Source organism: Sebastes fasciatus, chromosome 13 (assembly GCF_043250625.1).
Source record: "Sebastes fasciatus isolate fSebFas1 chromosome 13, fSebFas1.pri, whole genome shotgun sequence".
In the NCBI taxonomy this organism is placed as follows: Eukaryota; Metazoa; Chordata; class Actinopteri; order Perciformes; family Sebastidae; genus Sebastes; species Sebastes fasciatus.
The window spans coordinates 19,679,037-19,693,294 of NC_133807.1; positions in this window are offsets into that span (position 1 = coordinate 19,679,037).

Here is a 14,258-nt window from a genome sequence, read left to right on the forward strand (position 1 = left end):
GTGTGTAGGTTTGGCGCCACCTAGCAGTGATGTTGCAGATTGCAACCACCTCAAACTTCTCCCGTGTGCCAAGCGTGTAGGAGAATTACGGTGGCCGACGCAAAAACATGAAAACGCGAATGGGTCTTTCAGTGTTTGGTTTGTCTGTTTTTGGGCTAATGTAGAAACATGGCAGCTGGCTCCATATGTAGATATAAACGGCTCATTCTAAGTTAACTAAAACACAACAATTCTTATTTTCAGGTGATTATAGACTAAAGAAAACATACTTATTAATGTATTACATTTCTGCTAATAAAACTCCATAAATGCTACACACTTCCTTTAATATGTCTTTTACAACTAAAACATTGCATAAATTGCTTTCTCTCAAGCTTATACATCTTCAGTATTTGACTCCAGCTTATATCTAAAGTGGAAAATATCTCTAGGCTCTTAATGAAGATAAAACCGTTTCAAGGCCCATTTGCTGAATAGTAATTTGCAAAAGACTGAACGAGTGGGAGGTTAATTGGTTGAATTTAAAATCTCACTTGAATAAGATGCAACTACGAAGCTGGGAATGCTTCAGTGTTGCTCGTTTTGCTGGTCGATTAAGCTCAATCTCGACCATTAGCGTCTGGAAATCGATGAATGTAGTTTGACAGGAGGCATAATAATCGTAATGAGGAAATATGCATCATTATTACTAGCACCAGTAGATTTTTTTCTACACTGGTGGAAAAAACAAAGCTCAGATTGAACTTATTGAAACTTTGGATGTTGAATTCTCTTCACATTATCTCACATTTACTTTCTCAAGTAATAGATGATTATTTTTCTCTACTTGTGTATTCCCAATCGACAGGTGCTCAATCAGAGTAAAAAAATATTCCACTCCTCTTCTCCTGGTTGCGGCTCACAAGCTAGTTAAAATGTCTGCCCAGCATTCTGGGTGTGGGGGCTGGAGGGTAAGTAGGCCTATCAGGAATTGTCAGTCAGTATCACGGCCACTTTCTGTGCTCTGCGACCCGGTGCATAACAAAGCGTCGTTCCCCGTGTACTTCACTCACATCCCCGCAGCACTCGCTGTCCTCTCAGCCTCTGGATTCCTCTCCGTGGGAGTCGGCAGCACTCCCCTCCTCTCAGCAGGAAGGATGCCAGTGATTTTGGTGAGGATACACTAGGTTGAAAAAACAGAAAAACCTAACACATAAATTGATCATGCACGCTGCAAGTCACACCACTTGTGCAATCAGAAGTGTGAAGCGAGTGCAAATGAGCAGCTTGTGTGTGGCTTGTGTGCCGCTATCTGATTTCCTGCAGCAGAGCCTTCCGATTGTTCCTCCAGGCCAGTTTGTGTGACACATACATATTCTATTACCCTCAGATTAGCATCACTGGATCTGAATCTACCAGATATTTATATCAAAACCAAGGATCAGTCCACTCTTTGCTTTTCTGTGCATTCAGGTTTCCAACACCATCTCTCTCCAATATTAGTATATATTCTGTGTCTTTGGGTTTCTGAGTGCTTTGGCTCAAACTCTCATTCAACTTGAGACAATTTCAGTCACACCAACTGGAGCGACAGTCTGCAGAGTGGATTTACCACTCCTCCAGCCTGGCCCATTTTCTAAACAGGTTGAATAGTGATGATAAAACTGTCAGGGAGTTTGCCAGAGGCTCTTTGTTTCTGGACATGAGGCAACTCGAGGTTCTGGCACAATAACAGAGCCAGCCAGGTTTTCTTAGCCTCCAAACAAAATCCAGCCCAAAGGACACAGATTGTGAGGGGGTTCAGTCAGACTGACCTGACCTCAGTGACCTCTGTGGAGGAACTAGATTTCTCATCTGGACTGAGCCTGAACCTAAAACTCTTTCTGAAGATACTATAACTCACTCAGTCACCCGAGTCAAGATCACTGTTGCGCAAGATGACATTACAACTAGTGCACAGAGGTTACTAATGGGCTTAAAATGAGCAAAAACATCGTCAAACTGGTTCAAACTACAGGGGAGAGTATAGCATTGTTATACATTCTCAAAGTAAATGTGACTACATGCAGTTGATACCAGACAGACTTCATGTTACACTTTTTCCTCTCACACACTAAAATAACTCTCACACAGCAACTTTCAATCACTTTCACACAGTTTGGTGTGACAGTGATTTACAGGATCAACTCTCTCACTTCCTGTGGTTGAAACAACAAATGCACAAGCTGTTGTATTTGTTAATGAGAGCTGCAGAGAGCTGAGAGATGTGTTCTTCCTGCAATAATAGGAAACGTCTCTGCAGCATGAAGAAATTATTGTTTAACTGCAGGTTTTAATCAGAAGGAGCATTTATTATGAAGATGTGCTACACCTGCAAGATGTTGCCAGTCCACCAGTGTATGACAGCATTTATGAAGATTTTTTCAATATAACTTTTACACAAAACACCCAACTTTTTATTAAGCTGAGTTGGTCAGGAACACCTATGTATATTGCTGAGTCAGTCCATAGTGTATGTAAGTGGATTTTAAGAACACAAAATGTTCCAAAACCTTGATAAATTCATGAATTTCAGCATTGCAGAAGATTATACATACAAATAAAGACATCACCTTTACTGCCTTAAAGTATTAACTGTACCTGCCTGATTTAATCCACACCGGACTGTCTTACACTGACTGCTACTGTACAGGAAAAGGCTTAGTAATTGTAGGAAAACACAAACTGTACTGTAATATCGAAGGAGCAAATGACTTATTTGCATCTTTCTTGGCATTGATATTACAAACACACACTTAATGGCAGGTTGTTTGAAATGTTTCTCAGGGAAGCCTGAAGCATAAATATTCTTTGAACACAAAAGATCAATTGTCTCCAATGATCAAAAACTACAGTGCTGCGCTGATTCCCTTTGAAGTGTAAGGCCGCTCTGCTGAAGGCTCCGTGATTTCAAACATTGCTGATTCAGTGACATTTCATAACCCCTGCAGTGAATAATCACGCTCTGATCTATTTTGAATAATACAGAGAATCACAAGGATGGCATATTACGAACGCAGCGCTGCTCATTCATGTATGCAATAGTTACTGTAAGTTTTGATGCCATGAAAAAACTAACATAATATGGACAGTTTTGAACTGATTTTAACCATTCGATCTTTATGGACACAGTTTAAATGTGGCAGTCTAACTCCTTTGGTAAAAGATTAATGGGTTAGTGAATATGCAACAATATATAATTACATTATGTATAACATGTCAGTGGGTATAGCTACAAGCTCCTTGCATACTGACTTGTTTATAAATGATACCATTGTTAATCCTCTCATTTCGAATGTCAGCTAAATGGCTGAAACATAAAATGTCTATATGTTTGTACCAATTTACTAACTAATTCCGTTAAAATGCATATTTTACTCACTTCTGTTTCTCCTTCCAGACTGCTGGCGTGATGTTTGGAAATATGTAGAAATATCAGTCTTCAGTGTCATCATTAACACACACACGTTAGCATCCTTGCAACAAGGAAGTAGACAGTTGTTAGACGTGAGAAATGTTGTGATGTGGTGTGAATTTACCATGGAACCCAAACGCAGAGTTTACAAGCAGAAAAGTAGTTTAAATAAAAGCGAGCTTTAATAATATTAAGCTGAATATCTAAACAACAACCAAAATGCAGGGAGGGGAACAAAGTACAAAAGAACAAATAGAAACAAACAACAAAAACCAAACAGAAGACAAAACCAAAAAATCACAAACCAGGGAAACACGAGGATCAGGGCAGGAGGTAACAGGCAAACCAGAGGACAAGGTAGACAGAGCTGGAGAGACAAACGAACCGACAAAGACCGAGGGGAAAACACAGGCTTAAATACAGGACATTGATTAACCACAGGTGAAACAAATCAGGGCGGGGCAGACAATTAACAAAGGCGGGAAAACAAACAAAGGTAGGAAGTAAAACCAGACAAGACAGAGGAGGAGTGAATTACAAAATAAAACAGGAAACACTGGAATGAGAATATAAAAGAAACCAAACACAAACCAAAATCACATAAACATAACTAATAACAAAAGACTGGCAAAGCCAGAACATGACAGAAAATAGTCAGAACTGTTCATAATCAAGTCAAAACTTGAATAATAAAAGGAATAAAAACATTTTTTGGTTCCCAAACCAGCTGCTGCAGACGTCTCTACCTCAGCGAATCACACCTAAACCATCAGCATGATTAGATACTGTATGCAAAATATATATTTTTTGTATTTTGGGTGAACAGATACTTCAAATGATGCCTCGTCTCAAGGGAGGCTTCTGATGTGGCCTTTTTCATATTTTTGTGTGACAGAGAGCTGAAGAATGACAATGTCAGCATTTCAGTTTGTAACACCTCATTATGCTGAGTTTAAACTTGGTGTGTTATCTGTGACTGGGTGGGCAAGCCGGCTCAAGGTCACCGAATGGGGAAATTACACACGCAGCCTTTTTATAAAGTAGGATAAGACAGAATAAAATACTGTAAAATACTGCGTTTTTAGGACTGAGTGGTGTTTTGTAATAATCCACACCAAACGGAGTCTCGGTATTAAATTGCAGCTCCTGTCGTCTTAACACGGTCTCTCTCTTTAGATGCTCATCAGGCACTCCATGCAGCAATATGTGTGACCTTTACATGATGAACCATGTGGGGCCACAGTTCTGACATGTCGTTTTGTCTTGGGAGTCTTTGACAAAGAGGCTCAACTCTCCTCAGTGCAAGAATGCATGACAGAGTTCTGGGAGTTTTCTGAAAGGCCACTATCCATTTTCAGAACATTTAACAAGCAGCTAGGACCCACTGTATCTGCTCGGCCCCATGAATCATATCTGTTCACCCACATCATCCCCCTTTATTTGCTCTTTAGCTCGGAAAAAAAAGAGAAAACATATTTTATCTCTGTGCTTGGCTCCAGTTTCTTTTGTCAGCACGTCTTTCTAACGTGAAGCTCGGTGAAGGCGCTGGGAACCTTCACCTGTGTTTCTTAATTGCTTGTAATGTTGGCGATGTAAAGAACTGAGCCTTATTCTGCTGTTGCACTTATACTTGGAGCTGTGGGTAACAGCATTAGATGAATGTCTATAATTCAAATGTCGTTTTGAAAGTGAAAGAACACAAATACCATAGTTTGTCCTTGTAGCCATGGGCATCTGTTTATGTTCTCACCATGTAAACAGCAAGAACAAGACAAGAACTCTGATATTGGACCATTAAGCAAAACCTTGGATTACTGTATGTTCAATGACAACAATCTTTTAACATTCAATGGCAATGTTTTTAAAAACATATATAATGCCAAAATATCTGCACATGGCAACTATGATGTGGTTAAAGGAATAGTTTGACATACACTTATTTGCTTTTTTCGCAGAGAGTTAAAGGAGAAAATAGATAAAACTCAGACTACAAACAGGGGAAAACAGCTAGCTCGGCTCTGTCCAATGCTGACAAAATCTGCCTCCCAGAAACTCTAAAACTAACTATATGTTATATCTCGCTTGTTCAATCTGTACAGAAATCAAAGTGTAAAAATGATTTATTTTTCTCTACTATTTATTTTTCTGCGAACATTATCTATAGACATTTCACAGCTGTAAACATAAATATTCCAAATGTGTCACAGTTTATTTCCTGTTGCAGTGTATTTGAGTGACATCAACTGACAGGAAGTAGACATGGACCCAAGCTGTTGCCTAGCAATGCAATTCCGTTGAAATGGTCTATAAAGGCGCGGCCACACATGCGCAAATGCCGGCGAGCGAACTGAAAGTTAATCAAAGTGTAACTGCATTTCAAATGCGAAGATGCAAATGTGCTTCGCAACCGCAAGCAAATGTTTTTTTCGCCCCTTCGCTTACATAGAATGGAAGTGAACGGGAGGCTTAAATAAAGGAATCTCTTTGTCTATGTGTGTCCTTCACATATCTGGAGAACCGTTCATCCAATCTTCTTCACACTTGGTGGGTGTATTGCTGGGGACCCAAGGACGTGCGGTGTCAAAGTTGGTGTAATTTGGACATGCGACATGTTCAATATTAATCAACTTTGAATAAACAAGAGAGAGAGCGCTCTGCTGGATGCTGGATACACTAACGTTACAACCAAACTCTTCTTCACTTCCCCTGGAGTCAACGAGCGATGAGCGGTTCTTGGAATGCTGTGAGCAATCGGCACGCTCCGAATGGGCACGCACTCTGAATGGGCACGCCCCCCCGACAACGCTGCAAGCATCAATACCGGGAACCAAGCAATCGGCCCATTCCGAACGGGCAGGTGACAAACGGGTTTTGCGCTAGTACACATAAATGCTAATTTGTTCAACTACTGATTATTAATTCTTGAATGCTGGAACGTCCATGCACAGTACAAGACAAGCAATGCATGCTTTCATCTGCTTTACTGTGATATGATAATGTAACTTAGAGACTAACATCTGAAACTTAGATAAAAATAGAATGTTAAATTATTTTCTTCAAATTTATTTTTATATGAAACATATGTGAAGTGAGACCACTTGCTGTCTGAAAAGTAGGAACCTTACATACCACAACCTCTTTGGAAAATATTTGACAGCAATAATAATAAAGATGCGATTTGTACTTTAATGACCTAAAACAGGCAAAAACTCCCGTGTAGTCCTTGAATCTTGAAGTGCCATCAGAACAGCTTCTGTTCTTCGATTCTTGCAGCACACACCAGTCATTTATTTTGAGTGAGAGGAAAACACATTTGGAAACCTTCAGCTTCAGCTCCTTGAAGAAGTGCGGAAGCGTTGGCGTGTCTAAAAGAAAAAGGCATTCACTTCAAAGTGGAGCGATGATCTCGGTCTGTGTCAAAGCACCAGCACGACTTCGAGAAACAGGAAAAAAAAAAATTGCAAACAGAATTGCACATACTTGTTCTTGACACTTTTGTGGTAAGTCATCACTCGACACTTACAGATAACACAGCGAGTGGAAATTTATTCAAACAAGTGCGATGGTATCATTATAAAAATCTCTTTCTCAGTCTGCGGTCTATACTGTAGGATGTTTTCTGTCTCTTTCTGTACAATATGTGTTTACTGGAGAGTTCACAAAGGTCTGTGATTGCTCGGCTATTCACTGTGACTGAACATGTCCTAAATGAATGATCGCAGTCTGAACTTCGAGTCATTTCATCACCTCCTCTGAAGAAAATGTCCCCATCTTATATACGGCCCTTCATATATATGAGACTTACTATGGCTTTCTTGGTTTCTATGTATAAATCAAAGTTGTTAAGCTGAATTGGTTCAGACTGAATATTGTTGATAGACCGGTTTTAATAATTCAGCAGACAAATAACTTTGATGCTGTAAGACACAAAGGCTGACACTTCCAGTGGAGCTCACAGTGAGTCCCAGTTATGTCAGCAAACATTAATAATCCTCTTACATTTTGAATCCGTGTAGTGCAACTTGTCATGCATTTCAGATTGATTCTTTTGTTGCCTCCATATAACTTTAGAGCGTCTCTGCCATCCACAAGCCATTAAGCTGTGCCCATTTTACAGGCCGACAGAACAGACGAGCCTTGTTACGTCTTTTACCTTCTTTTCACGGATTTCAAGGGTGCGTGTGAAGTCATTCAGATGTAAATGACTGTACTTCCACGAGAAGGGAACCGTTAAAATCTGGGGTAAATGTTCAGTGAGTGATTTTCTCAAATGTACCAAGAAGATGAGGCTTCTGGAGGAATGTTTTAAAGGAGCATTAACACACCATTTCAAGCTATTGTCTCTCCGAGCACATTGTTTTGAAAGATGCCAGAATGAGGCGTGTGTCTATGATGACAGATCACCCGTCTTTTCTTCGGGGTGGTAATAACTTCCTGACAACAAAGACATTTGATATTGCCAAAGGTAAAATGTCTCCCATAAAATCAATGGCGGTGTTGTGACCAGAAATGTAACAGAGTGGAAAATTCCAGCCGGAGAGCCGATGGAGACTTAATTCAAACATATTGAGACTGAATAGTGTTGATTGTTTAAAATGTCATTCAGTGTAGCTTCACTATTTAATTCTCTCTCTTGTTAAAATTAGGTATAGCCTATAATATAACCAACTTCCTGATGATCTTAAATGAGTCTCAACTTCAGCCACTTTTAAATCCAAATTAAAAACTCCCCATGTTCTTTGGATTGATTAATTTTCTCTATTGCACTTTTCTTTATTAAATTTTGGGTTATCTTTTACTTTGCTCAAACTGTATTATAATTCTTCTTCTTTGTACAGGGTAGACCTTCTATTCTTTTGTATACTTTTCTTTAGTTTCACAGTTTGTATTTGTATTTTGTAAGTTTGTAATTTGTGTTTCAAAAATGGATTTAATTGGTTGTTTGAGTGCATTGCTTCTTAAAGGAATAGTTCAATATTTTGGGGGAAAAAAAGCTTATTCACTTTATTGCTGCGAGATGAGAGGATCAATTACATATAGTCTCATTTCTGTTTGTTAAAAATGAAGCTAAAGCCAGCAGCCGGTTAGTTTAGCTTCACATAAAAACTAGAAACAGCCTGGGACTATCCAAAAGTAACAAAACCGGCACATCTAAAGCTCACTAATTAACAAGTCATGTGACTGACTATTTATTGAGTCTCTGCTGGGCAAAATAATAATAATCTGTAAAACGGCAAATTGTCGGTATCAATTCTTCCATCTAACTTTCCACCAGAAAGAATATAACTATCAAACTATTCCTTGAACATGTTATAGCTTAGATTTTACAGTAATGACGGACTCAAAGAGATGGAGCAACGTTTGTAGGAGATTGCAACGAATCAATAAATCTCTTTTTAAAATGACTCTTTCTGTTTTCTTTCATTCTCAAAGTGAATGAGAAACATGCAGATTCTCCTTCTTCACCTAAAGACATATCGACTCAAACACTACAAGGAAGAGTAATCAGAGCAGAGAGCTGGCTGGAGTGAGCAGCGAGTATCTTAAAATATTTAATATGTGGGTTGAGGGGGGTGAGGGCCGCTATAAGGAGAGACGGTAAAAGACAAGAGAAGGAGTTAGACTGATGCTGACTGAATGAGCCCATTTTCTCTGAAAGCATGAAAGTAATGACACAATGGAAAAGCTTTGATAAGTCACATTACACTAAACCAGAGCCAGTGTGATTGCAAAGAGCTGCGCCACAATCTGTGATAATTTCCCTCTGAGAATCTGGCAGGCAGAAGCAATCTCAGAGGCTTTGCATTTTGCTCTGATTATTGTCTCCTGTTCTCCAAAGTAAGGCCATTAGTTCCACAATTACAGAGAGTTATATTCACCATTTTTTTCCCAGAATGCCTACACGTTAAGGGTCAATGAGGCATTAGATCAACAGAGCACGTCCTCCATCCATGTTTACGGCGCCGATGGCATTTTATTCACACCCTGAAAACAATCGTGACAGCTTTATGGCTCCATTTCATTAGAGATGCCTTCATGAATCTCAACTTCGCGTTAATAATTACATATGAATAAGCAAAACAAATGTGTGGTATCAATCAAAACGCCAAACAGAAGCATTTGTCTTGTAATACATAGCTGCAACACGTAGACTATGAGGGTTTAAATACTGTAAATCTCTGCAAATCGTTTATCTTATCATGTTTGTAATGGCTCAAGAACAGACCTGAACGTGTGACTGACAGCTCTGTGACTCTTGGGGATTGTATTCAGACTACTTGCGTACTTTCCCATTTTTCACCCATTGGTAGTTAAGTGAACTCTCCGTGTTGTTCAGAGTGAAGTACTATTCATTTTCACCTCCTGCTGGGATTCTAAAAGTTTCAGCATCTGTGCGCTTGAGCTGCTTTTAGCCGAGGCCGGCGGGCTCTGGGATTTGGCGAGAATGACAGAAGTGGGGAAAGTTTGGGTAAGTGGCGGTCATTTGGCAGAGCTCCTTATTGTGCTCTGCTCTCCTGAACACGCCGTCGGGCACATTCCCTTAGTTGAATAAGGACTTAATTATCTAAGTTACAGACTCCGACTGACTGCATTTATCAGGCTTCCTGGAGAGGATGTCTGTTATCACTGCCGACCCCTTCTTTTCCTCTGGGGGTCCCCTGGGCGCAGTCCTGTAAACTGAATTGACATCCTCTGTGATCCCACATTTAAATGGCAGGCAGCGGGCAGTACTCTGCCAACACTGAACAACTCTGTGATTTGCAAAGCTGCAGCCTCCGTAACAGTTTGTTTACCATTTGTCTTCCAGTTTGCTTTTTCCCAACAAAATAGCATTGACATATAATGCTGTTTAGCAGATGTCTTGGAAGTTCCAGATATTATAGCACTGGGAAGCTGTTATGGCAACAAAAAATCATCTATTGGCACAAGTGAATTTACTGGAGGATTAAATCTAATCCAGAGCTGTTTCACATTTTAGGAAACAAGCTTTTTTATTTTCTTGCAGAGACTTAGATATGAAGATTGATACCACTGTTGTGTCTGTTTAGTAAATATGCAGCTGGCTAATTTAGCTTAGCATAAAGATGGATGGAATTAAATGGGGCAACAAAGTTAGCCTGGCTTTGTCTACCCAATACATTCTCATCCCAACTCGTCACATACTGATGCTTGGTCAGGACTCCTTGGCATCCCTTCGTACTGGGTCTCCCAGCGCATCAGGCTATGGTGCTTAGGTTTAGGCAACAAAACCACTTAGTAAGGTTTAAGGAAAAAACATTATGATTGCCTTAAAATGACTATATTTGTAAAGTGAAAATGAAACTTAAAATTGTGAACACAAAGACAAACAACACGTTGGTTTCACACGGGACACTATCAGATCTCTCCTGGATGAAATCCCTGTGTTTGTTGGACCCATCCTAAACCCCTCCCACCCAACCTATGTGTGTTTTTACGTGCTACGTCACCACACTTCCCGACCTCTTTCTCTGAGCGTTTATTATTGACGTGGATGGGTTTACATTGTAGTTACTTGAAAGCCAAGTGCATCTCAGACGCCAAAATGTGCTTTGTGCACCAGTGTCACACTTCGGGGGATGTGACAAAGCATCGGTATTTGACGCCCTGGGAATGAGAGCCTCTCTAAAGAACATCTCACGTTTGTTTAATCTGAATAAAAACAGTGTAAACAACAATTTGCCTTTTTACAGGGGGTTTATGTACCAGACTATTTCTTAGCCGGAACCATGGAGTTTCCCAAAGAACCTATAAGGAAGGGTCATTACGTTATCGTGACACTATTCTTTAGTACCAGTATAAAGGACCAGATTTATAGAGACATATCAAATTTGGCAATTAGAGCCACCTCCTGACAATAATAGGAAACAAGAGGTGGCTAACGTTAGCCCTCCTGAATATTATTAAATATCATTAACAGTTTGATGGTTGGTTAGTTATTGATAACAAAGATGCTCCATCACAATCAAATACATGTCGAATATTACCAACACATTCTCACTCCCAACTCATCAAATACCACCGCTTGGTCAGGATACCGATGCTCTAGGTAACCCTCTAGTATCAGTTTTGGACGGTAGACGCTCATTACATGCATAGCATCCTTTCAAAATAAACTTTTGTTTTCACAAGAAGTTAGGTTTAGGCAACACAACTGCTTAATTGACGGTTGTGGTTGATGTTAACTGAGTAATGACTCCCGTGGCTCACAGGACTAAAGATACTAATGAGTCACGTGCACTACCATCACGTTCTTTACTTCACTTGCTCTGATTGTCTAATAACGCCACGGGTGGGTCTATATTTGAGTTAATTGAAAGCCTGATGCGTCACATACAGTCGATAAAGGGTGCCTCCGTGCATCAGTATCCGATGCCGAGGGGCAACGGCCAAGCGGCGTTATTGGACGAGTTGCGAGTGAGAATGGGTTGATAATAACAGCTTGGCACCAATCTGAGTTCAGTGACTTAATGACCCTTCCTCCTTTTATGGAGTCTCCACTAGTTGCCTCGCAACTGGTCTCAGCCAAGAACTTTTGGCACATGAAATAGACATGTAACTGTAAATGGTACCAACTAATTTTCCTTTAATGAGATGCCAGCTGACAAAATGATAAAACATTTAAAACCTCTGCATATCCAACATTTTGCATTTTCATTCTCATTTCCTCTCCATGGTAACAGTAAATCAAAATGCAGAAATGCTGTATTATATTTTCATCAATAACACTATTTCAAATGATTTGTGTTTGCAAACAAGAATACTAAGCAGAACGACTCAGGCATTAGCACATGTTTTATTATACAGCTGCTTTCTTTCCTGCCATAGCTCTTTTATATTTCGCTTGAGAGCAATGTCATGCAAATCCCTACCTCACTTGCATGTGAAACAATATGTTCGTTATCCCTGAGGGTGGCTACCGACCGCTGCGGCATCCCAGGAGCTGGTATGCATCTTCCACCACTACTGCTTAATTAGTTGCCTGTGTGCCTGGAGACCCGTTCTGCACTTGACCTTTCTGAAGGTAAGGCAAGCAGCTCATGTTCAACAGACCAGAGGAAATGAGGTGAGGGGAAAGGTTTTCACATTGGTTATTATGCTAGTTGTGCATGTGTGGCTGTGATATTCATTTTTTTCCCCCCTCAAGAATGCATGGGAATCTTTTCATTAGTGTGACACTGAACTCGTCAGCTGTATTACATGAAGCATGAAACAGCATCGCAGAGACACATCCCGTGAAAATACCAACACGCACCTGCAGAGGAAATAAATCAATTTTTTTTTGGGTACATCTTTTAATTTAGAGGAACAGCTTGAAGTACGATACACAGTGATAGAACATGTTCCTGGAGAAAAACCTTAGGGAATTATGACACATTCAAAAGGTGCATTGATGCAGGTAGAGGTTAGCTTAATGAGATTTCCTCTGGAGGGGTTTCTGGCTGCCAAGTTTCAAATCATGCTCTTCTCATTGTCCATTGGAGAAAAGGAACATCCTCATTATCTTCCATAGCTTTGGCTCATTACGGGGGCCAAGGAGATGTCTCGATATAAATACTTCAACACTGTCCCCCCACATGGAAGAAGTCTTCCTCGGAGAAAGTGCACATTCCAGTAAGACACAAGCTGCTTGCATTACATCTGGAAACTTCAAGTGACATCAGTGAACAAATAGCAGCAAACTTAAAGTACAAAGAGCCACTAAGTATTATAACATATTCTCTGCTTTTTCTATCATTGTATTTGAGCAGTTTATTATTGCATGATGCATTTTATTGAAGCAGCCTATAGTTACTGTGCTCTCTGGGACACAGCGCATTCGCAGCCGTTTCTCTTTAGATGTCGTCCCCACAATAAAGAGATTACAGACACGAGCTTGTAAAGTGTGTGAAGTTTCAGGGTTGGAACCTCAGTAGAATTTCAATAGGTTTTCAAGGCAGGAGTTATAAAAGGCCTCTACAGCTTCGGAGTCCGTAAGAGGCAACTGCAAAACATGTATTTGAAGGGTGCCTCATTATTTCTTTTCATTTAATGAGAAGGAAAAATAAACGGTCTCCAAGGTAATTGATTTTATTGTGTGCTGTTAGACATTTCTGATGAGTGGCAGAGGTCTATTTTACCTCAGACTCTTTCAAAGTTCATGACATTTACAACAGCTTCTTTGGTATTTACTTTGAAGGTTAGAATGGTCAGACAGCAGAGAACACTTTTGTTCTTTCGTAATGAGGAGTTAATACATTATATACATCAAGGAGAAGTGTGTTTTCATTGCAACAACTGCAGGCGTTGCATTCGATTGCTGCAAAAAAGCATAAAAATGAAATGAGCACAAGCATGCGAGGAAAAGGTGTGCAGAACTTTGAAAAGCCATTTTCGTCTCTGCAACACATGAATATTCCCCAATAAGTTCACCTAATATTCTTAAACAGAATTCCCATGGAAAGTAGCCATATATACAGGACTGATAACTCATCAAAGTATTTATTGGGTATCATACGGTGGCAACAGTGTGGGAGTTTTTTCCCTCAGTGCCATGTCATCAAGCCCAAAGCATTCTCGGGGAAAAGTTATAATTAACTGAGCTGAGATAAAGTTGAGCTTATTGCTAAACTGGCGTGTCTGCTGATGGCTCACTAAGTAGCAGGCAGCTGCAGACGACACTGGCAGGTTAATCAAAAATGTATGAATATCACAAATGACAGTTTAAATACTGCTGTTGGCCAACGGACGTGCACTGGAAGAGCACAGTTGGAATGCGAGTGAATATACAATTTCCTTCATAAGGAAGGTCACATTGTCACTTTTG